Genomic DNA, 7,752 nt, shown 5'->3' on the forward strand with positions numbered 1-7,752 from the left:
GGAATCAGAATCTTTTTAGATTCGCTAACCCTAACTCACGGGGGTCAACAGTGGGTAACGGCCTATGATAAGTTAATGTTCATGCTCATGATTTTTATGCATGTATTTATGAATATACACGCTTTTCAAGACACCTTATGTTTATTATGTTTACTGTATGATGTGTTGCTTATTGAGTATTCGACTCATTTTAGTTTGTTTTCATGTTTTTAAACCCCCCCAGGTGATGACATTTATGAAGATGAGACTGCAGGACATGACTTGACTCCGGGAGGCAAGGCTGAGGCCTAGACAGATTTTGCTATGATTATTTCTATGGTTTAAATAAATTATTTTGATAAGCACATAAGACTTCTTTATTTTTTTAATAAATGCTTTCGCAGACTTTATTTTGAATTTTCAGTATTTATTGAAGTTTGTTATTTTATGGAATTCTTTCGTATCTGGCGCGTTGTTAAAAATGAAAAGTTTTTTTTATATTTAAGTTTAGTAGTAGCACACTGGCTCCTCGAAAATTCTAAAATGTCTTTTCGGGAACGGGGTGTTACAATTGGTATCAGAGCCAGGTTGAAAGATTCTGTAGACTTTTCAAAATAGAGAGAGAAAAACTTTTGCAAAGAAAATTTAAAAAAAAAAAAAAGTTTGGAAAATAGAGAATGAAGGAAATAAATGTCTAGGCCAAGGTCTTCCAAGGCAAGTTCTGCTCTGCAGTAAGTATGTTATAAATTTTCTTTTAGTAGTTGAATGCATCTTGATTGACATTGTTAAAACATGCATGTTAGAATGGCACCTCGTGGAAGAAGACCACGCGTACCCCCCTCTGAGAACAATACCGTACAAGATGATAATTCAGAAGTACTCGCTGCTGCAGCGACACGTTTCTTTCAAAGGATGGTCAATGGTGATATGGTGGTAGGTAGAACCACACAAGTAGGGTGCACATTAGAACAGTTCTCCCACCAGCACCCACCTACTTTCGATGGTAGATTGAATTCCTTAGACGCGGAAAGCTGGATTGAACGTATGGAGCAAATTTTCGAAGTGCTTTACTGCACGGATGATCAGAAGGTGAAATATGCCACTTACCATTTGACTGACATGGCAAACAAATGGTGGAAGTCGACTCGGGCTTTGGTTCAGTTAGAATTGGGGGAAGCAGTCCCCATTACTTGGGAGCATTTCAAGAAAATCTTTTTGGACCACTTCTTTCCGCAAACCCTTCAGGAGTCGAGAGCTCGCCAGTTTATGGATCTTACTCAAGGATCAATGACGGTAGCACAGTATGCTACGACATTCATGGAGCTTTCCCGTTTTGCCAGTTACTTAATTCCAGATGAGGAAAAGAAAGCTGAAAAGTTTGAGCGCGGTCTGAATCGCAGGATTAGGGAGCGTGTACGTACTCTCAGGATTCGGAGTTTCACGGAACTGGTCACCCGTGCTACCATTGCTGAAGAAGACATTCAAGAAAGTATCGATTACAATAATCAAAGAAAGCGACAGCAGCAACAACAACTCCAACCAACATCACATAGGGATAAGAGGCATTGTCAGGATAATGCACAACGACCACAACAGGGCGAGTCAGGATGGCTTCCCCTATGTGGAAAGTGTAGTAAGAGGCATGCAGGGAAATGTTTGTTGGGAACCGGAGCATGTTTCAAGTGTGGGAAGGAAGGACACCATCTTCGAGACTGTCCTGGGAAGAACGTAGCTACTACTCAAGCTACAAGAGATGGACAGAAGAATATGGCACCAGCTCGAGTTTTCTCCTTGCTACAGTTGCATGACACCGATGTGCCCGCCAATGAGAATACAGGTAACTAATTTTCTCAATTTGAAATATTGATTATTGTTGGAGTATTAGCTATGTTAAGTTGTGGTATTCATGATGACTACGGGATATATTATAGTTGCTAGAGGTAACGAAATCCTATCTTAGCATGAATTATAGGAGTTAGGATCTGAACTTTGGAGAATCTCAGGTTATGATTTATTTGAGATTATTATTGCATGAGGAGAATTTTAAATACTTTTTGCGGAATTGTTACTTTAGGCTTATAATCGAACCCGTTATCAACGTTTACAATTTTGAAGATCAATAAGTGAGATTTAAGCATAAATCTTTGAAGGATTAAAAAGTCTGAGAATAATAGGCTTGACAAATTGATTAAGGACTTAGAATAAAGACAACGAAAGAATGTGGAAAATAAGTACGTTGGTTGTTGAGGTCTAGCAAATTCCGAGGACGGAATTTTTATAAGGAGGGAAGATTGTAACGACCCGATCTTATATTTAGGAATAAATTACAGATAAAATTCTTTTAATAAGTTAAAGCGAATTATCAAATGATTTTTTTTTTTATTTAGAGTTAAGTCTCCATTATTATTATTTTATTTTATTTTTAGCTTTTATTCCAAGCACGTGTGTTAGAGTCCAACACTATTCCTACTCTTATTTTTCCTCTTCACGATAAAACTCCTAACTACCGAAAATTCCTTTTAGCAGCCATGCACGTACGCCTCTCAACTCCAAACCCGTACGTCTCTTCTTCTTCTTCACTAGGGTTTTCTTGGATATATTTATAGAGGTTTTTTTGCGTCCACCCGAGCGTCTATCTTCCAGCGTGACAAACAGCCTCAAGCCGAAACCAAACTCCAAATTCTATCCACCCTCCTGTGAACCACGATACCTCACTTTCCCCCTGCTTATAAAACTAACCGAGACCCTCTAGTATTAAACACCACACAAATCGGCAGAGAAGAAAAACTCACGCACACAGAGCACCCGTTGCCGCTTAGTTGCACCGAGAACCACATAGAGTAGCCCAGTTTCGAACACACACGGCAGCGTCTCCACGCTACCCAAAACGCGCTGACATCACCACCGACCACCATAGACTACATCGGACCACCCTCAGCCGCCAAGGCACGCTGTAGCAGCCACGGACGCATCTCTATTTTTGCACGTCCGAAACAGAGCATGCAGTCACCTCTTCCACGGTAGCCACCGTAAGAGACACCGAACCACCTCTCCCACGGCACAGAAAGTACCGACCAGCCGAACTCCGTCAAGCCCACTCCCTTCCGGTAAACCCACGACCGTCGCTAGCCTCCACTCTCTCTCGGTTGTTTTCGGTTTAGCAGAATTCTCTCTCTCTAAACTCTCTCTCTTTCTCTCACTGCATTGCACCACCATACTCAGTGGAGTCACTTGTTGCGCCGCCGTAACCCTTGTCGCCAGAACCGCCGTCGCAGTGGCCTTCTTCCTCCCTCGGTGAGCTCCATCGCAGACCCAGCTCTCTCTCTCAAACTCTTTCGTTTATTTCCTTTTCCGTTTAGCAATGTTTCGGGTTCTGAATGAACCCTTAATTTCGTGATGGGCCGTTGGGCATGTGAGTTATCAACAACTCAGTAAGCATAGAGCATATACTAGCATGTAAACATGAGCATATATAAAGTTCGGTATGCAGAACAAGACATTTACTTTCAGAATGCAGAAACAACATATTTTCTTTCAGAATGTATAAACAAAACTTGTTACAAAACATCATAGCAAAATTTTCAAAAAAACAAACTTGTTCCCAAAAAAAAAGTCATTTGGCATATCCAAACTGAAACATTATATTCATATCATCTCATAGCATCATATTGGGACAAATGCCATGTTTAACCCATGTGGTAGGGTTATAAACCACCATATACCTGTGGCTGGGCCGTATACCATGTTTCACCATTTTGGTAGGGTTATAAACCACCATTATACCCGTGGCTGGGCCGTATTCCATGTTTCACCCCCGTGGTAGGGTTATAAACCACCATTATACCCGTGACTGGGCCTAAACAGAAACAGATTGGAACATCATCGGAACCAAATCACATTGAAATACAGAATCAGAACCTCATGCCAAGGTTTTCAGATGACACATCATATCAAAACAAAATACTGAATAGTTTCAGATCATTTCACATGTTTGAAATAAACAGAATCCAAAACATCTTCATTTATTCATAGCAAAAACTTTTAGATTTTTATATTCGCTCATTTTGCTTAGTTAAGAAACAGAATGCGCAAAATTAGCTTATGCCTACACTAGTCATGACAGGAAATATTTTCTCTTATATAGAATTTATGCATATGCAAAATAAACATCTGAGGTCATTTTCAGATTTCTTTTAAAAAACAAACATGCTTATTTTCAAAGCCAACCTCATTTTATTTCTTTTATGCAAAACTAGTATATAAACCCCGCTTACCTGAACTTCTTAGCTTTTTCTGAATTTTCCTCAAAAATGCCGAACAATAATTAATCGTCACCTATAAAATAATCACATAATTCTCGTAAATTTCCAATCAATCACGTATTTCAATATTTAAGCCTAAGGTTATATAATAATCTATTTTAATTCCTCAAAACCTAAAATCCTCATAACCCCAAAATATATCATCTCTTTCTAAAATCGCCAATGTCCATTTGTTAACTTCGACTAAAAACATTTAAAAGTCTAACTTATTTATTAATGAAAGCAACTTATAATGCTTAATACTAGATAATATAATTATCTCAAAATATTTTAAAGTAAATCATAACTATTTTTTAAATAGACTAGATCATATCTAAAGTGTAAAAACAACATTACTCCAATATTAGTTACTCTTAAAAATAAATTTTTACTTAAATAACATGTTAAAAATATTTAAGTGATTTTATGTAATCATAATTATATAAGAGAGTTTCAATACATAATAAAAAATTTTAAAGCACATTAATATAACATGTAGTAAAAGGCACTAATGTAATTTCCTTCTTTTCTTTGAAAACCAATAAAAACCTACAACAAACAAATAATTTGCATGGCAGGGGCTTACTCACGGAGGAAACACGCGGCAGCGTGCGACGCAGTGAGGGGCTACAAGCTTTGCGAGGTAGCGGTGGTGATCTCGGTGGAGCACTGGAAGCGAGAGAGAGTAACACGGTGAGGGAGACGGAGAGTGAGGGAGAGACGGAGAAAGAGAGAATGAAGACTCACTGTGATGCAGCGAGGTGTGCGACAGTCTGGGGTTGGGCGTCGACCAGGGCAGCGTGCAATGGTTTGGCCTTGTCCTCCGACATCTTCTGCTACCAACGGTGTCTTATGTGGTTGGGTGGGTAGTGGCTTAAGGGCATTGGTTTGGTTGAGCCATGGCTGCTCTGTTTCGGTTGTCTAAAACAGGGGACAACGGCTGGCGGCTTGCATTGGTTGGTTTTGCTTCGGGGCTAGTGTCTTCCGTCGTGCAAGGGCCAGTACTGTGGGTTACGACGTGGAAGAGCTTGGTAGTGGGACTGCCCTTTGGTAGTGGTTGTTCGGTTTCTCGCGGGGCTTGGGCAGTGCTATCACACGGTGGTTTCCGTCGTGCGGATGTGGTTCATGTGTTTCGGGCTTGGCTCGATCGTGGCAGTGGCTGGGGTGCTGCGTGGCTGCTGGTCTTCAAGCGGGTGTGAGGTCGTGCAGGGAGGGCATGCAACGCTGCGGTTGCTAACTCTAAGGCAGTGCACGTGTGTTGTGGTGTAGAAGGCAAAGGTGGATGGTTGTTTTTCCGAAGAGGAAGAGAAAATGTGCAGGACGTGTTGAATGTGAATATATAGAACAAAAACTGCCGTGAAAGTATATCTCCAATGCAAGTAGTTGCCGTGAATGTCGTAGGGATAGGAACGTGCATGCGGAGAAAACTGAAGTTTGACGTCAAGAGTGAACCTAGTTAAGGGAGGTTCTACGTGTGATGCCTAAAAAATATATATAGTTGAAACCTTAAGAGAAAATAATAATAATAATAATAAAGAAACGTGCGTGAAATGTGCAACACAAAATATATAGAGTAAAACAAAAAAGAAAAAAAAATCGAACACGAGTTTCGTGTCGGACCAAGGTGTTACAACAGGTGTGGGTTAGAGATATAGAAAGGGCAAGCTATGCAAGTCAAGGTGGCTAATGGTGAGATTTTGAGTAGTAATGGTAAAGCTACTGGGGTTGGCATTCAAATACAAGGCACCAGATTTGTTGCTAATTTTTTTTTATTGTCTCTTGGGGGGTGTGATGTAGTGTTGGGAGTTAGTTGGCTTTCATCACTTGGGCCAATACTTTGAGATTTCACAGATTTAAAAATGCAGTTTGATTATCATGGGAGGAAAATTTGTCTTAAAGGACTCACATCCTCTGTTAGTACCTTAGTAGATGATAAAAAAATTTCTATGATTTCTAAAGTGGGCTCCAAAGGAGTGTGGTTGCAGCTTATGACTATGGAATTCATGAAGAATCATAATGATTCTTGTCCAGAAATACAATAGTTATTGCAGAAGTTTGGAAAGGTTTTTGATGAACCTACTACTTTGTCTCCTCATAGAGCTCGAGATCACCAAATTAATCTTAAGAAGGATGTTGTACCTGTGAGTGTGAGGCCATACAGATATCCTTACTTTCAAAAAACAGAAATAGAAAAGATTGTATCTGAGTTACTCAAGTCTGGTGTGGTTAGACCAAGTCAGTCCGCATTTTCATCTCCTGTATTGTTAGTGAGGAAATCTGATGGGTCTTGGACGATGTGCGTCGATTATAGGGTGTTAAATGAAGCTACTGTTAAGGATAAGTATCCAATACCAGTTGTTGATGAGTTATTGGATCAGCTCTTTGGCTCAACAGTTTTTTCTAAATTGGATTTGAGATCTGGTTATCACCAGATTCGAATGAGGGATGAGGATGTACCAAAAATTGCATTTAGGACTCATGAGGGACACTATGAGTTCCTTGTCATGCCATTTGGCCTTACAAATGCTCCCTCCACATTTCAAGCATTGATGAATGAGGTTTTTAAGCCTTTTTCTTAGGCAGTTTGTCATAGTATTTTTTTTATGACATTCTTTTCTATAGTAAGGACATGGCATCCCATTTAATTCATTTGGCTATTGTTTTGAAGACATTGGAGGCTAATCAGTTGTTTGCAAAAAGATCAAAATGTCACTTTGCTTGTTCAGAAATTGAGTAGCTTGGCCATTTAATCTCTAAAGATGGTGTAAGAGCTGATCCAAGGAAGCTGGATTCAATGGTGTCGTGGCCAATTCCAAAAAATCGTAAAGCATTGAGGGGTTTTTTGGGATTAACAGGATATTACAGAAAGTTTATTCATGGGTATGGTCAAATTGCAGCACCTTTAACTCTTTTGTTGAAAAAAGATGCTTTTAAATGGTCTGAGGCAGCAACTAATGCTTTTGAAGAATTTAAGAAGGCAGTCACAAGCCCTCCTGTTTTATGTTTACCTGATTTTAATAAACAGTTTGTGGTGGAATGTAATGCATGTGGAGTGGGAGTAGGTGCTGTCTTGATGCAAGGTCAAAGACCATTGGCTTTTCTAAGTCAAGCCCTCAAGGGTAAGAATTTGATGCTTTCAACCTATGAGAAGGAGCTCTTGGCACTTGTCATTGCTGTAAAAAAATGGAGGCCTTATTTGTTAGGGGCTGCTTTTGTTGTTAGAACTGATCATCACAGTTTAAAATACCTCTTAGAACAGATGGTGGGAACATATGCTCAACAGAGGTGGATTTCTAAGCTCTTAGGCTATGAATTCACAATTGAGTACAAGAAGAGAGTTGAAACAAAGCAGCAGATGCTTTGTCAAGGAAGACAGTTTTAGATGACATAGCATTAATGTCTGCTGTCTCATTTCCTACTCCAATCTGGTTGGAGGAATTGAAAGAAGCTTATGCTTCATATCAGAAGGCAC

Source organism: Juglans regia, chromosome 10 (assembly GCF_001411555.2).
Source record: "Juglans regia cultivar Chandler chromosome 10, Walnut 2.0, whole genome shotgun sequence".
In the NCBI taxonomy this organism is placed as follows: domain Eukaryota; kingdom Viridiplantae; phylum Streptophyta; class Magnoliopsida; order Fagales; family Juglandaceae; genus Juglans; species Juglans regia.